Below are 18,863 nucleotides of genomic sequence, written 5' to 3' on the forward strand. Positions count from 1 at the left end.
TGGACCATAACCACGCTGTAGCGGTGCTCGGCACACATTGCCTCCAGGGGACCAATAAAGTCTAGTCGTATCTTCTGCCGCACTCCTTCCGGGACTTCTGTGGGTATGAGTGGCGCCTGTCTCGTCTTTAACCTCTTATCGCTGTTCAAGCACTCGTGACATCTGTCGATCATCATGCGGATGTCCTGATCCATGGCCAGCCACCAGTAGGCCTCTCTCAGTCGGCGTCGTGTCATGGTGTTTCCTAAATGTCCTGAGTGGGCCCTACCCAGGATGACTTTCCTCATGCCCACTGGCAGAATCACCTGATCGCCCTTGATGACCAGTCCTTCCGCTTTAAATATTTCCTCCGCTACTTTTCAATAAGGACACATGCCTTCTGGGATGGCTCTTTCCTCAGGCCATCCTCTCCTGACCCATTCCCTGAGTCTCACCATTGTGGGGTCTTTGCAGGCTTCCTCGTTCCAATGCCCCTCGCTCATTTACAGAAATTCAGCACTTCTCAGATCCTGAATGGACACTACCACACATCCATCTTCTAAGAATGTGCTTGACTTTTCCTGGTAGCAAGGACAGGCAGTCCGCTTGGGCGTTCATTCACCCTGCCATGTGCGCTATGTCAAATGTCTACTGGAGTTTTGCTGCAATGCGTGCTAGCCGCGGTGTGGATGTTTTTGTCCCTCCTGGGCTTAACATGTGGATCAAGGGTTTATGGTCAGTGACCAGCTTGAATTTTGTGCCCAAGATGTAGGTCCTGAAGTACTCCACCTCCCATGCGCAGGCTAACATCTCCTTTTCCACTGTCGAGTAATTTATTTCGGCTTTGGATAATGCCTTGGATGCAAACGCTACTATGTGTTCTGTATCCCCTCTCTTCTGAGTCAGCACAGCTCCCAAACCATACGCACTGGCATCAGTGGTGACGATCGTGTCCCACTCGGGATTGAATGGCTGTAAGCACGGGGCTTTCAAAATACTTTCCTTTATCACTTCGACAACTTCCTTCTGCGCCTAGGACCATGTAAACTGCTCCTTTTTTGAGCAGATCTCTTAACAGTGTGGTGACCTCCGAGAAGTTGTGAATAAACTTTGCGTAGTATTCTGCCAGACCCAAAAAGGATCTTAACTCGTCCTTGTTAGCGGGTTCCAGGGCTTTTACGATGGCCTGCACCATGTTTTGCTTGGGACTAATCCCCTGACTGAATATCTTGTATCCTAAATATTGGACTTCCTTGGCCCTCAGCACACACTTGTCATACCTGACCTTGACACCAGCTTCTTGTAGCTTGCTGAGGACTTCTTAGTATTCTGTCATGCGTGTGCTCATCTTCAGCGTAGACTAATATATCGTCTTGAAAATACGAGACATTGCTCACATCCCACAGCAACAAATCCATCATCCGCTGGAAGGCGGCGGCTGCTGACGATAGGCCGAACGGCATCTTGGTGAACTGATAGGTGCTGAACGGGGTGATGAACGCGGTAAGGGGCCTAGATTCCTTGCAAGTGTATCTGGTGATAGGCATCCCTCATATACAGCGTATAAAATACCTTGACCTCCCTCATCATTAGTATGAGTTCATTTATAATGGGGAGGGGATAGCTGTCCGTAATGACGTCTAGGTTTAAGCTGTGGAGGTCTATACATACTCTCAGGTCCTCTAGAGTTCTGTTTTTTTGATGAACACCACCGGACTTAGACACTCCAATGCTTCCACTTCTTCGATGGTGCCTTCTTTCACCATTTTCTCCAGTTTCAACTTTAATATGTTTCTGGCCGTAGCTGGCACAGGAAGTACTTTGTGATTCACCAGGATTGCATTGGTTTTGAGCATTATCCTATACACGTACTTCTGGATTTTTCCTGACCCTTTGGAAAACAGTTTGGGGAAGTCTTCTTTCGACGCTTGCACTACTCCTGCATTGACTGCTAACACTTGATCCTCCGTGCTGGGATCCAGCTTAATCTTTAATTTGGCTTGATCGCCCCTGCCCAGGACCTTTGGATCTTCAATGGCCAAATCCACTTTGGTCTGGTCTCCCTTCCTTTGAACTCAACAAAGCTGTTGATGTATCCTAACAGACTTACAGGCCGATTCATGGAATTCCTCACAAAAGTGTTGCTCGCGACTGGCGCACAGCGTGCCCGTGCGAATGTCTGCGCCAGCCGTGTGCGATAAAATCAATTTCTGCGCACAGCGTATTCATGTATTCTCGCCTCCAAAAGCAGACGTGGCGCAGAGTGGCGCAGCGACCCTGCAGCAGCGCCAGTTACGCCCCCAAGAACGCCCTTGCGCAAGGAAAAGCCATCAAGATCGCAAAACCATCGCAAATGGCCGTGCCAACCCTGTACCAGTTTACCGGACTGGCAAACAGCAAACGCAAAGCGGGGAACGCGTATTACGGGTTTCGGGAACACGCGTGCGCTAGAAGTTTCACACGCGATCTGGCCTGGGGGAGCGTGTGCGTGTATTTCAGGGGTGCGAGAGAAGTTCCACACGTGATCGGGCCTGGGGGAGCGTGTGCGTGTATTTCAGAGGTGCGCGAGAAGTTACACACGCGATCGGGCCTGGGGGAGCGGGGTACGTGTATTTCAGGGGCTCGCGGGTGGTTTTCCACGCGATCGGGCCTGGGGGAGCGGGGTATGTGTATTTCAGGGGTGCGCGAGAAGTTCCACACGCGATCGGGCCTGGGGGAGCATGTGCGTGTATTTCAGGGGTGCGCGAGAAGTTCCACACGCGATTGGCCTGGGCGCGTGTAGTTCAGGGGTGCGCGAGAAGTTCCACACGCGATTGGCCTGGGCGCGTGTAGTTCAGAGGTGCGCGAGAAGTTCCACACGCGATCGGGCCTGGGGGAGCATGTGCGTGTATTTCAGGGGTGCGCGAGAAGTTCCACACGCGATTGGCCTGGGTGCGTGTAGTCCAGAGGTGCGCGAGAAGTTGCACACGCGATCGGGCCTGGGTGCGGGTATTCCAGGGCTGTGCGGGAAGTTTTACACGCTCGCCTACAACACGTATTCATGGAAACGAACGTGGCCAATCCGGAAACACGTACGCCAGCAGGAAGTAGGCGTACGTCCACCCGCACAGCATAAAAGTGCACGCAAACAACAAACAAGCTCAGACGCCAGGATGAACATACCATTCCTAGCAGCAGTGGCCGTGGGATACCGCAGGAGGAGGAGGAGGATAGTCCGGGCCAGAATTTTTACACCCAGAACCAGCCTTCTTGGGATGCCTGATGACCATGTGTATGGGAGGTACAGGTTTCCACCTCACATAATACTCGACCTGGTCAGTGAGTGGGAGGATGACCTCACATCAACCACCCTGTGCTCCCAAGCACTCAGCCCCCTGGAGAAGGTCCTCAATGTACTGCACTTCCTGGCCACTGGATCATTTCAGCGGACAAGTGCCATAGTGGGGGGGTGTCACAGGCCACGCAGTCACGCTGCCTACACCAGGTCTTGGCTATCATCACTGCACGCCCATCAGTCCGCAGGCACATATACCTGCCCAGAACACCTGCAGAAAGGTAGGCTGTTGCCCAGGATTTCTACAGGGTGGCACAATTCCCCAAAGTGCTAGGTGCCATTGATTGCACCCATGTGGCTCTACGTCCCCCCAGGGCAACTGAGCACATCTATAGAAACCGCAAGCACTGGCATTCCATCAACGCCCAGGTAGTATGTGATGCCAAGGGAATCATCACCTCAGTATACGCCAACTATCCAGGCTCCACCCACGACAGTTTCATCTACAGAATGTCTACCCTAAACCGGGACATAGAAGCTGGGCGGCATGGCGATACATGGCTGCTCGGTGAGTATAAATGCCACTGCGCATGCATGCATGTCAGATACTGAGTAATGTCACAACCCCACTGATGATACCCATCACCACCTCCCCAGGGGACAGTGCCTACCCTCTCAGCACCCACATGATGACGCCAATTCGGAACCCCACCCCGCCACCCCAGGTAAGATACAACACAGCCCACATTGCAACCCGGGGCATCGTGGAGCGCACATTCGGAGTGCTCAAGTTACGCTTCCGCTCCCTTGACCGTTCTGGCAGGCAGCTGTTATACGCTCCCCCAGTAGTGTGCAGGATCATAGTGGCAGCAGGCCCCGGCGTGTTGCACAACGTTGCAACACGCCGGGGCCTGGCCGTGGACATGGTGGTGCCACCACATCCCCAACCACATGCATGCCCACTGCGCATGGGAGGGGAAAGGGCACGGGGTGAGGCAGCCCGTACGCAGCTCGTGGCTAATTACTTCACATAAAATCACACCCCTGTGGAGTGCACACAGCCCTGGCACATACCAGCTGACAATCATTGATGATTGTAACTGACAATTATGATGTGCCAATGGACAGTCAACTGTCACAACCATACCAGCCTGAGATTGTACATCTGGAAGTGTTCCATTGTGTGCTTCCCTACCTACACAAACACCACCAATGCTGTGTTCAAAAGACACACTTCTATGCTGCTAAAATCATTACCCCCTTGCAAGACACAACATGACAACAGTGCCATGTCACCCAACTCCTCCCCAGCACCGCCACCCAACACACCATGGCATGACATGCCATGTGAGAGCAAACAAAGTCATCCCCCAAACATGACACGTGTCACAAAGTACAGTGTCCCTAATGGAAACTGGCCACACACAATATGCCCACATAAATGTAGAACCAACAACACACATGACCAAATACCACAATACAATCGACATAGCATAAACATGACAGTACTAAGGCAAAGGATACGTAGTCTTACAACATGAGAATGCCAGCACATCCACCACCTCCAACTGTACAGTGTTGTTGCCACGCACATCTGGAAGTCCACTGCTCACAACATGAGCTCCATCTCCAAAGTGGACGGCCTTGTGAAGACATGAGGAATGAACCTGCAAATTAGGGGGGAGACATGGATGCACAAGCACACATCAATACTCCATGCAGTGCACAATACAACAACAATATGCACTAGGAATGTATACACAGTATTGACTACAGACTGCCCACACAGCTCATGGGAGTCCAACGTCACTGTGTAATTCACTGTCACTTGGGCACACCCTTTGCAAGCCCATGGAAACGGGAAGCAGGAGGGGTGTGTGTCTCACGAACCCAAGCATCTAACCCAAACTCAGGACAAGCCTGCATGTGCCCAGCCGGAATACAGTGGATGCCCACGGGAGCCACACAAGGCAACAAACTGCAACATAAAATCAAAAATCAAAAATGGCCATGTGTGGGCCAGGGGGGGTGTGGGAGGCCACCCAGGAGGTCCGAGGACAGGGTGCCCACCAACAGCCACCTGCGTGAATGTTGCAAAAAAAAAACACCTCCATGGTCTCATGGCCTGCACGGCTACTAAATAGTGGGAGATTCACTGCTGGATTCGCTCTCCTCAACCTCTGCTGCTGCCACAGGAGGTGGTGGTGCTATGGGAGGCAGCCCACGCAAAGCCCTAGTTTGGTCCTCCATGGCAGCAAGCATGCAGGTCTGGAAGGCCTCGTTCTGGAGGGATATGGTGCGGAGATCCCCATGCAACACCCGACGTGTTGCCCGGACCTCCGCCCGAGTTGCCTGCATCTCTGCTGAGAGCGTACGGGTGACGCGCTCCAGCAGCTGTTCCGTCCTGGTGACAGTGGAAGCCTCAAGGTCCACAAGAGTCTGCCTGAGGTGCCGGACCTCTCCCCTCAGGGCTTGCCTCTGTCCCTGGGCATCTATAGAAATTGATTCCCTCAGATTGTCCAGGGCCGCCTGTCTGTCCCTGTTGGACGCCAACATGTCCTCCCTGACTGATTGGCAAATGGAGTCTGTTGCCTGCTGTAGTAGCTCCATCTGCCTTTCTGGGGGGACAATGGAAGTGGCCACCCTCTCCATAGCTTGAGCAATCATTTCTGATGATGCTGCCTGTTGGTTGGCCATACCGTAAATGGATTGCTCCCATGCGGTATTGCCTGGTGGCGGACGGCCACCACGTTGGCGGGCACCATACCTGTCTGGGGCTAGGCGAACTGCGCCTTGCTGTGTCGGCACTGCCTGAGGCTGCAGGACTGCATTTCCCCTCTGAACTGCTGGCCCAGGAACAGGATCAGATGTTGCGGAGTGTGGCCCTGCATCCGTAACCACCACAGGTACACCTACCAACACTGACATCCCCATAGTGGCCTCTACCCCTGGTGCAGATGGGTCGGACAGAACAGTATCCCTTCTATGAACACATACCTGCAAATCCACATAGGCCTCATCCGAATCAACACCTGAAAAGAGTTCTGGGGAGGTGCAGCCAGGGACACCCCTGGACAGTATGGCCTGCAGCAAGAGAGGGTTCTCCCCCACCACCAAACCACGTCCCCCACTGGTGCCTGGTCGTGCTTCAGATCCCTCCTGGGCCTGCACCATCTCCTTTCCCTCAACAGCATCAGGTGCGTCATCCTCTGCAAAAACATGAAAGACAAAAAATGGAAACAGGCATTAGCACCATGGCACGCTATTAGGCCAGACAAGCTACAGTACCAGTACTTGATTTACACATGTCCCACATGACTATAACCCTCCCATGCATGCACTGTCCATGAGTTGAAAGGGGAGGAAAATGTCAGACACTGATGACACCAAGATGGGAGAGCAACACATCAGCTGCATGCTGGCTAGCAGTGCCATCACACATTGGCCTGTGAGTGGCATGTCCAATACACATACATGACACATGCTATCACACAGATGGCATGCACCATAGGCATGTCATATATGTGACAATAGGGCAGAGCGATGCGCAGTAGAACCAGGTGAATTCCTACAATCAGCCTGAATGAACACAGCTAAATACGGAACAATGTTGTAGCAAGATGCCACTTCAAGGGCAACTGGCGCGATGTAGTGCAAAACGCCTACTGTGGCCAGAAGGGATACTGTAATATCCAAATCTCGGGGCGCCGAATGCATTGGATGAAGCACATGGGTGGGCCAAAACACTCAGGCACACACACCCTGACCTGGCACTCAACCAGAACCCCTCCCACAAACAACATACACATGGATCACACACACATGCATGTGCACTCAACGGACAATGCCTCGTAATCTGGCAGTTCTCCCACACCTTGGATCTGCTCCTCTGTGACGTAGGTCCCAGCAACATGCTCATGTAGAGTGAGTTCTATGTCCTCTTGTGGAGACCCACCTCCAGTCAACAGAGTTGCGGCATGACTTGAGGCCAGCTTTTTCTTTGCCCTACGCTTATGGTCGTTCCAGCACTTGTAGCACTCAACAGCTGTGCACCTCATAAACCCAAGGGCACTTATGCTGTCCACGATGGACTGCCAGTGTGCCTGACGTCGAGCAGGTGTAATCCTACACCCTGAAGTGACCAACATTTCGGCGTCATGTTCGGACACACACTGCACAAGTGCATCCAGTTCGGCATCATTGAAGCTAGGCTTCCTTGGCGTGCCGGACCGTGTAGCCGTGTCGGGGTCATCAGCCTGTACTGGACGAGCACTCTTCCTCTTTCTTTTTGTGGGTGGTGGGGATCCGGAGTGCCCTACGCCGCTCTGGGCACTAGAGGCAGGAGCACCGGTGGACTGTGTAGTAGTAGTGTGCGATGGCACACTGACCACATGACTTTCTGCAGGCATTAGCTGAAGTGTGATGATAGCAGGGGGAACCTCAGTCTGATGTACCGGGACCAACATTGTCCTTGCTGGGAGAGTCAGAGCTGGGGTGGACGGAGCTGCAGCTGCCCCTGCAGCCTCCCCACCCCGCCTACTCGGGGCAGCAGATGACATGGCTGCCCCTGTACCACGTGGCCTGGTGACACTGGCTTGCGCCGCCACCCGTGGCCTAGACTTGGCGACCTGGAAGTCAGCCTGGGAGTCACCCTGTGCTAGGTCAGGTGCCACAACGGGCCGGTCCAACAAGGGCTGAGCAGGGATGGTGTCAGCCACGTTTCCCTCAACCATGGGGGGGGGTGTGTCCCTGACTGGTCCTCCACACATGGGGGGCTAGGGGGAGTCTGCAAATCCTGGCCACGTCCCCTACCGCGCCCACCACGCCCACCTCTTGAGGCTCGGCCACCTTTGCCACCCTTACCACTTGCTCGCCTCCCAGCCATGGCACTGATGGAGTTGTGCGTATGGGAGTTGCAGTGGACAATTGTCCTGGGCAATTGGGGGTCAAAGGGGTAGGGTACTAGATGAAATTCGTACCCAAGTGCTCTAGCAAGGCTGTATGGAACCCCTGGGGAAAGATGACGGGTCACGCAACGCACAGGCACCCCTAAAACAGAAAATGATGTGCATGCGACCCCTCGTAGACCACGTGCGTGGGAAAATGAACCTGCACTATGCTGTGGCACCCAGAAACACAAAAATGAACGTATGCGTGTCACACGCAGCCTACAATGACCTCTGAAGGGGTACGCTACACACGGGGCTAGCACAGTTGGTAAATACGTGCGCGACTCACCGTCTGCCTGGGAAAAGAGCGTGAAAAATACGCGCGTGTGCGCATTGGCAACACCCCCACCAAAAGAAGAATTGTACACTGTCTGAGGAGACAGGACAAAAGGAGAAGTCAACGCTGTTTGAGGAAACAGGTCGAAGAGAAAATCAGAAAAATACTGACAGAGCTAACAGGGAGTACGAACTAGAAACGCTGTGAAGTAAATCGCATGTGAACCGACAAGAAGTACAGATTTCACCCACTCGCTCTCCACGGGAAGCACGTACAAGGAAATGACGTACTACACACACCTTTTAAACCGCACCACACGTCCAACGTCACTTCCGCGTATACGCACTGAGGCACTATCCTCCAATTACGCGGGCTGACACTCGGACGTGCAGTTTTTGGTCTTGTAACATTCCCCCGGGTACAGGGACACGCCCGCGCGTGTCGCGTCACAGATGCGCCTGCGCTGTCAGGGCCTTTGGTCCAATGGAATCGCGTACACAGGCCAATCGCGTGTGGAACATCTCGCTTACCTCTGGAATACACGCACACGCTCCCCCAGGCCCGATTGCGTGTGAAACTTCTCGCGCACCTCTGAGATACATGCACACGCTCCCCCAGGCACGATCGCGTGTGTAAACACCCGCGAGCCCCTGAAATACACACGCCCAGGCAAATCGCGTGTGAAACTTCTCGCGCACCCCTGAAATACACGCACCCAGGCAAATCGCGTGTGGAACTTTTCGCGCACCTCTGCAATACACGCGCCCAGGCCAATCGTGTGTGGAACTTCTCGCGCACCCCTGGAATACACGCGCCCAGGCCAATCGCGTGTGAAACTTCTCGCGCACCCCTGGAATACACGCGCCCAGGCCAATCGCGTGTGAAACTTCTCGCGCACCCCTGAAATACACGCGCCCAGGCCAATCGCGTGTGAAACTTCTCGCGCACCCCTGAAATACACGCGCCCAGGCAAATCGCGTGTGGAACTTCTCGCGCACCTCTGAAATACACGCGCCCAGGCCAATCGCGTGTGGAACTTCTCGTGCACCCCTGGAATACACGTGCCCGGGCCAATAGCGTGTGAAACTTCTCGCGCACCCCTGAAATACACGCGCCCAGGCCAATCGCGTGTGGAACTTCTTGCGCACCTCTGAAATACACGCGCCCAGGCCCATCGCGTGTGAGACTTCTCGCGCACCCCTGAAATACACGCGCCCAGGCAAATCGCGTGTGGAACTTCTCGCGCACCTCTGAAATAAACGCGCCCAGGCCAATCGCGTGTGGAACTTCTCGCGCACCCCTGGAATACACGCGCCCAGGCCAATCGCGTGTGAAACTTCTCGCGCACCCCTGAAATACACGCACCCAGGCCAATCGCGTGTGGAACTTCTCGCGCACCTCTGAAATACACGCGCCCAGGCCAATCGCGTGTGGAACTTCTCGCGCACCCCTGAAATACACGCGCCCAGGCAAATCGCATGTGGAACTTCTCGCGCACCTCTGAAATACACGCGCCCAGGCCAATCGCGTGTGAAACTTCTCGCGCACCCCTGAAATACACGCGCCCAGGCAAATCACGTGTGGAACTTCTCGCGCACCTCTGAAAGACACGCGCCAAGGCCAATCGCGCGTGGAACTTCTCGCGCACCCCTGAAATACACGCACCCAGTCCAATCGCGCGTGAAACTTCTTGCGCACCCCTGAAATACACGCGCCCAGGCCAATCGCGCGTGGAACTTCTCGCACACCTCTGAAATACACGCGCCCAGGCAAATCGCGTGTGGAACTTCTCGCGCACCCCTGAAATACACGCGCCCAGGCCAATCGCGTGTGGAACTTCTCGCGCACCTCTGAAATACACGCGCCCAGGCCAATCGCGTGTGAGAAACTTCTCGCGCACCTCTGGAATACACGCATATGCTCCCCCAGGCCCGATCACGTGTGAAACTTCTCGCGCACCCCTGGAATACACGCACCCAGGCCAATCGCGTGTGAAACTTCTCACACACCCCTGGAATACACGCGCCCAGGCCAATCGCGTGTGAAACTTCTCGCGCACCCCTGAAATACATGCGCCCAGGCCAATCGCGTGTGGAACTTCTCGCGCACCTCTGAAATACACGCGCCCAGGCCAATCGCGTGTGGAACTTCTTGCGCACCCCTGAAATACACGCGCCCAGGCAAATCGCATGTGGAACTTCTCGCGCACCTCTGAAATACACGCGCCCAGGCCAATCACGTGTGAAACTTCTCGCGCACCCCTGAAATACACGCGCCCAGGCAAATCACGTGTCGAACTTCTCGCGCACCTCTGAAAGACACACGCCAAGGCCAATCGCGCGTGGAACTTCTCGCGCACCCCTGAAATACACGCACCCAGGCCAATCGCGCGTGAAACTTCTTGCGCACCCCTGAAATACACGCGCCCAGGCCAATCGCGCGTGGAACTTCTCGCACACCTCTGAAATACACGCGCCCAGGCCAATCACGCGTGAAACTTCTCACGCACCCCTGAAATACACGCGCCCAGGCAAATCGCGTGTGGAACTTCTCGCGCACCTCTGAAAGACACGCGCCCAGGCCAATCGCGTGTGGAACTTCTCGCGCACCTCTGAAATACACGGGCCCAGGCCAATCGCGTGTGAAACTTCTCGCGCACCCCTGAAATACACGCGCCCAGGCAAATCGCGTGTGAAACTTCTCGCGCACCCCTGAAATACACGCGCCCAGGCAAATCGCGTGTGGAACTTCTCGCGCACCCCTGAAATACACGCGCCCAGGCCAATCGCGTGTGGAACTTCTCGCGCACCTCTGAAATACACGCGCCCAGGCCAATCGCGTGTGAGAAACTTCTCGCGCACCTCTGGAATACACGCATATGCTCCCCCAGGCCCGATCAAGTGTGAAACTTCTCGCGCACCTCTGAAATACAGGCACACGGTCCCCCAGGCCAGATCGCGTGTGGCCCTTCTCTGGTGCACATTTTTTTCCTGCGCAGGGACGCTACCGCCTGCTTTCCTGTGGCGGAGATGTATGGGCCTGTGCGCGTCTTTGGCCATGCGCTGTTTTTCCCTATTCGATTCCATGAATACGTGTTGCAGGCGAGCGTGTGGGCGTTCTGCGCACTTGCCTCCTGTACTTCCCCCGTGACGCCCACATTTTCACGAGTTTTCCCCATTCTGCGTGTGACGCCCCGTGTTACGCCTACTTTTGTTATGTGCGCCGCGCTATGTGCGAATTCGCTGTGGCCTTATCGCACGGCGTTCGATGACCTGTGCAACAGCGTGCGCCGCACACTTTTTCAGCGCACATCCCACATTTTGCGCGTGCCCAGGGCTTGTGTTTGGTGTATTTCTACTTTATCGCTTCCCATCATCTCTTTATACGTGTGTATGGGCAGTATTGTTAAGTCCGAGCCTGAGTCTGACATCACTTTCGTTTCCATCCCATCCACTCTAATGATGCAGTGAGACTTTTCTCTTCTGGCCCTCGAGCTGTTGACCAATATGTTGGTGGGTCGGCCTTCCTCTTCGGACGACGTGTCACCTTCTTCACCTTCCTCCGCCTGTACGGTGTTCACTTTTTTGTTGCACCACCTTCATGCGATCACAAAGTGTTCAATCCTTTTGCACACAGAACATTCTTGGTCCCTTGTGGGACATTCCCTGTCGTTTGCCAAGTGATTTGTGCTAGTTCCTTCCTCCCCCACCTTCCTTCCCTTGGTTCAGCTGGTTGCCTCTCTGTCCTCCCTCTAAACATTAGGGCCTGGACTTCCAGAGTGCTCGAGCTACCAGTGAACTCTTTGCTTCTGCCCGCCATTTCTTCAACTGCTCTCGTGATCTCAGCGGCTTTGTCCAGGCGGAGTTCCTTCTCCATGATGAACTTGTCCTGCACCTTCCTGCTATTTGTGTGTACCGTCAACATGTTGCAGATCATGCTTTCTGTATTATGCCCAAAGTTGCACAGGGCTACCAACTCACGTAGCTTCGTGACGTAATCATCCACAGGTACTTGTTTGCAACCATAGAGCCTAATTCTATGTGATACTGTGTTTTCTTTGCTGGCGAATCGTCTTACAGTCCTCCTCACGGCTTCCTTGTACACATCATCATCCCCCACCGCCGCTTCTGGTGTGGCACTTGCAAACACTCTTTGTCCTTCTACTCCTAATGCATTTAGAAGCATTGCCCTGTGCCTCACAGCCGAGTATTCCGCACCTCCAAGCGCATCCACATATTTTGCAGAAAAAGGCTCCCATTGTGGCCATGGAATTGTGGGCCTACCTGGAGTTTGCAGAAAAGGCGGGGCTGGCGTTGCACCTTGCATGGTGGGTCGCTGGGTCCATCCCTCCTCGTCACCAATTATGTTATATAAAACTTCAGACCTTCAGTGGTGTTGTAACCCTGGGTTTATTGAACAGCAAAAGGTGGCAGCATAAATGAAGGAAGTTGCAAAACACAGTTAAATTCACTGCATTGGAATGTCAAAGTCTCTGGGCTTTCTCATAGTCTTTAGGGCTGGTGCAAGTCACTGACTCCACATGCAGAAGGAGAGCCGGGAGCTGCTGCTGCTCCGTGGCTCCCTAGCCTTCCTTAATGCGGATGCCGCTCCCTGCAGCCTGCTGCACTTCTCGCATCTAATCTTGCGCGATCTCGGAATTGCCGGGTCTCGCAAGTAGTCCTACACTGCCACTTAGGGCTATTTCTGGCAAGTGGTTCAGGGATCTCCTGGCAGATACACATTATTCAGGTTGTTCTATATGCAATAGAGAAGAAGATCTTATGTATTTTCTCTTTGTTTGTCTAGCATATAGTTTAACACACATGCCAACCTTTTGGACCACCCGGGAGGGAGATTATATCACAAGAATCGGGAGAATGAAATTTCCCCATTTAATTGCTTTGTGGTTAGGGATATTTTAGGCAGGAGAGTACAAAATAGCAACATTTTTGATAGAAAAATCAGGAGAGTTGGCATGCATGCGATAATCAGGGTGAGAACAAGAAAGCTTATGCTGCACAATTTTCATTTTAAGCAGTGCAGACCAATCTTGATTTTAATTCTGTTGGCCAATTCTCCTGTAGTGAGTGGCGTGGAGTTTGCTCCAGTAGTTACAATGTGCTCTGAGTCTTAGGAAGACACTAACAAATTCAATTCTTACTTTGTGATTTTGTTTATTATCATTTTTAAATAGACCAAGCCAATGGATAAAACTATGTATTATGTGATTTGTTATTATTAGCAATAGTGTATCAACCTTCAGGGTAACTGTTTACAGTTGCAGTCTACTATACTTCAGATGCAGAACATAAGCACACTGGAAAAACAGGCAATCGCATGCAAATAACATGCACAATTGTCAGATATGTCAAAGATAACTTGAACGCATGTTCTCTTGTCTGGATCACCAGGCTATTGCAGTGTAAATGTTTTAAATTGAATACAAACCATGCTGAAGTTACTGAAAAGCCACCTTTATTAATAGCTGTAACACAGCCATCTATAGAGAAAATACAGCCTGAGCTAACTGCAGGCTGAGCTGAAACAATGTGCAAAATACATATTCATGTGAGCAGCTGTCCAAAGGCTCTGTGTATTTACCATCAAAGGTTGATAGCCTGATTTGTGCAATTCTGAACAATGTTCACCAAACATTTGAACACCAATGCTGTGTTCAAAAGACACACTTCTATGCTGCTAAAATCATTACCCCCTTGCAAGACACAACATGACAACAGTGCCATGTCACCCAACTCCTCCCCAGCACCGCCACCCAACACACCATGGCATGACATGCCATGTGAGAGCAAACAAAGTCATCCCCCAAACATGACACGTGTCACAAAGTACAGTGTCCCTAATGGAAACTGGCCACACACAATATGCCCACATAAATGTAGAACCAACAACACACATGACCAAATACCACAATACAATCGACATAGCATAAACATGACAGTACTAAGGCAAAGGATACGTAGTCTTACAACATGAGAATGCCAGCACATCCACCACCTCCAACTGTACAGTGTTGTTGCCACGCACATCTGGAAGTCCACTGCTCACAACATGAGCTCCATCTCCAAAGTGGACGGCCTTGTGAAGACATGAGGAATGAACCTGCAAATTAGGGGGGAGACATGGATGCACAAGCACACATCAATACTCCATGCAGTGCACAATACAACAACAATATGCACTAGGAATGTATACACAGTATTGACTACAGACTGCCCACACAGCTCATGGGAGTCCAACGTCACTGTGTAATTCACTGTCACTTGGGCACACCCTTTGCAAGCCCATGGAAACGGGAAGCAGGAGGGGTGTGTGTCTCACGAACCCAAGCATCTAACCCAAACTCAGGACAAGCCTGCATGTGCCCAGCCGGAATACAGTGGATGCCCACGGGAGCCACACAAGGCAACAAACTGCAACATAAAATCAAAAATCAAAAATGGCCATGTGTGGGCCAGGGGGGGTGTGGGAGGCCACCCAGGAGGTCCGAGGACAGGGTGCCCACCAACAGCCACCTGCGTGAATGTTGCAAAAAAAAAACACCTCCATGGTCTCATGGCCTGCACGGCTACTAAATAGTGGGAGATTCACTGCTGGATTCGCTCTCCTCAACCTCTGCTGCTGCCACAGGAGGTGGTGGTGCTATGGGAGGCAGCCCACGCAAAGCCCTAGTTTGGTCCTCCATGGCAGCAAGCATGCAGGTCTGGAAGGCCTCGTTCTGGAGGGATATGGTGCGGAGATCCCCATGCAACACCCGACGTGTTGCCCGGACCTCCGCCCGAGTTGCCTGCATCTCTGCTGAGAGCGTACGGGTGACGCGCTCCAGCAGCTGTTCCGTCCTGGTGACAGTGGAAGCCTCAAGGTCCACAAGAGTCTGCCTGAGGTGCCGGACCTCTCCCCTCAGGGCTTGCCTCTGTCCCTGGGCATCTATAGAAATTGATTCCCTCAGATTGTCCAGGGCCGCCTGTCTGTCCCTGTTGGACGCCAACATGTCCTCCCTGACTGATTGGCAAATGGAGTCTGTTGCCTGCTGTAGTAGCTCCATCTGCCTTTCTGGGGGGACAATGGAAGTGGCCACCCTCTCCATAGCTTGAGCAATCATTTCTGATGATGCTGCCTGTTGGTTGGCCATACCGTAAATGGATTGCTCCCATGCGGTATTGCCTGGTGGCGGACGGCCACCACGTTGGCGGGCACCATACCTGTCTGGGGCTAGGCGAACTGCGCCTTGCTGTGTCGGCACTGCCTGAGGCTGCAGGACTGCATTTCCCCTCTGAACTGCTGGCCCAGGAACAGGATCAGATGTTGCGGAGTGTGGCCCTGCATCCGTAACCACCACAGGTACACCTACCAACACTGACATCCCCATAGTGGCCTCTACCCCTGGTGCAGATGGGTCGGACAGAACAGTATCCCTTCTATGAACACATACCTGCAAATCCACATAGGCCTCATCCGAATCAACACCTGAAAAGAGTTCTGGGGAGGTGCAGCCAGGGACACCCCTGGACAGTATGGCCTGCAGCAAGAGAGGGTTCTCCCCCACCACCAAACCACGTCCCCCACTGGTGCCTGGTCGTGCTTCAGATCCCTCCTGGGCCTGCACCATCTCCTTTCCCTCAACAGCATCAGGTGCGTCATCCTCTGCAAAAACATGAAAGACAAAAAATGGAAACAGGCATTAGCACCATGGCACGCTATTAGGCCAGACAAGCTACAGTACCAGTACTTGATTTACACATGTCCCACATGACTATAACCCTCCCATGCATGCACTGTCCATGAGTTGAAAGGGGAGGAAAATGTCAGACACTGATGACACCAAGATGGGAGAGCAACACATCAGCTGCATGCTGGCTAGCAGTGCCATCACACATTGGCCTGTGAGTGGCATGTCCAATACACATACATGACACATGCTATCACACAGATGGCATGCACCATAGGCATGTCATATATGTGACAATAGGGCAGAGCGATGCGCAGTAGAACCAGGTGAATTCCTACAATCAGCCTGAATGAACACAGCTAAATACGGAACAATGTTGTAGCAAGATGCCACTTCAAGGGCAACTGGCGCGATGTAGTGCAAAACGCCTACTGTGGCCAGAAGGGATACTGTAATATCCAAATCTCGGGGCGCCGAATGCATTGGATGAAGCACATGGGTGGGCCAAAACACTCAGGCACACACACCCTGACCTGGCACTCAACCAGAACCCCTCCCACAAACAACATACACATGGATCACACACACATGCATGTGCACTCAACGGACAATGCCTCGTAATCTGGCAGTTCTCCCACACCTTGGATCTGCTCCTCTGTGACGTAGGTCCCAGCAACATGCTCATGTAGAGTGAGTTCTATGTCCTCTTGTGGAGACCCACCTCCAGTCAACAGAGTTGCGGCATGACTTGAGGCCAGCTTTTTCTTTGCCCTACGCTTATGGTCGTTCCAGCACTTGTAGCACTCAACAGCTGTGCACCTCATAAACCCAAGGGCACTTATGCTGTCCACGATGGACTGCCAGTGTGCCTGACGTCGAGCAGGTGTAATCCTACACCCTGAAGTGACCAACATTTCGGCGTCATGTTCGGACACACACTGCACAAGTGCATCCAGTTCGGCATCATTGAAGCTAGGCTTCCTTGGCGTGCCGGACCGTGTAGCCGTGTCGGGGTCATCAGCCTGTACTGGACGAGCACTCTTCCTCTTTCTTTTTGTGGGTGGTGGGGATCCGGAGTGCCCTACGCCGCTCTGGGCACTAGAGGCAGGAGCACCGGTGGACTGTGTAGTAGTAGTGTGCGATGGCACACTGACCACATGACTTTCTGCAGGCATTAGCTGAAGTGTGATGATAGCAGGGGGAACCTCAGTCTGATGTACCGGGACCAACATTGTCCTTGCTGGGAGAGTCAGAGCTGGGGTGGACGGAGCTGCAGCTGCCCCTGCAGCCTCCCCACCCCGCCTACTCGGGGCAGCAGATGACATGGCTGCCCCTGTACCACGTGGCCTGGTGACACTGGCTTGCGCCGCCACCCGTGGCCTAGACTTGGCGACCTGGAAGTCAGCCTGGGAGTCACCCTGTGCTAGGTCAGGTGCCACAACGGGCCGGTCCAACAAGGGCTGAGCAGGGATGGTGTCAGCCACGTTTCCCTCAACCATGGGGGGGGGTGTGTCCCTGACTGGTCCTCCACACATGGGGGGCTAGGGGGAGTCTGCAAATCCTGGCCACGTCCCCTACCGCGCCCACCACGCCCACCTCTTGAGGCTCGGCCACCTTTGCCACCCTTACCACTTGCTCGCCTCCCAGCCATGGCACTGATGGAGTTGTGCGTATGGGAGTTGCAGTGGACAATTGTCCTGGGCAATTGGGGGTCAAAGGGGTAGGGTACTAGATGAAATTCGTACCCAAGTGCTCTAGCAAGGCTGTATGGAACCCCTGGGGAAAGATGACGGGTCACGCAACGCACAGGCACCCCTAAAACAGAAAATGATGTGCATGCGACCCCTCGTAGACCACGTGCGTGGGAAAATGAACCTGCACTATGCTGTGGCACCCAGAAACACAAAAATGAACGTATGCGTGTCACACGCAGCCTACAATGACCTCTGAAGGGGTACGCTACACACGGGGCTAGCACAGTTGGTAAATACGTGCGCGACTCACCGTCTGCCTGGGAAAAGAGCGTGAAAAATACGCGCGTGTGCGCATTGGCAACACCCCCACCAAAAGAAGAATTGTACACTGTCTGAGGAGACAGGACAAAAGGAGAAGTCAACGCTGTTTGAGGAAACAGGTCGAAGAGAAAATCAGAAAAATACTGACAGAGCTAACAGGGAGTACGAACTAGAAACGCTGTGAAGTAAATCGCATGTGAACCGACAAGAAGTACAGATTTCACCCACTCGCTCTCCACGGGAAGCACGTACAAGGAAATGACGTACTACACACACCTTTTAAACCGCACCACACGTCCAACGTCACTTCCGCGTATACGCACTGAGGCACTATCCTCCAATTACGCGGGCTGACACTCGGACGTGCAGTTTTTGGTCTTGTAACATTCCCCCGGGTACAGGGACACGCCCGCGCGTGTCGCGTCACAGATGCGCCTGCGCTGTCAGGGCCTTTGGTCCAATGGAATCGCGTACACAGGCCAATCGCGTGTGGAACATCTCGCTTACCTCTGGAATACACGCACACGCTCCCCCAGGCCCGATTGCGTGTGAAACTTCTCGCGCACCTCTGAGATACATGCACACGCTCCCCCAGGCACGATCGCGTGTGTAAACACCCGCGAGCCCCTGAAATACACACGCCCAGGCAAATCGCGTGTGAAACTTCTCGCGCACCCCTGAA

This window comes from Ambystoma mexicanum, chromosome 4p (genome assembly GCF_040938575.1).
Source record: "Ambystoma mexicanum isolate Mex_15411 chromosome 4p, UKY_AmexF1_1, whole genome shotgun sequence".
NCBI lineage: Eukaryota > Metazoa > Chordata > Amphibia > Caudata > Ambystomatidae > Ambystoma > Ambystoma mexicanum.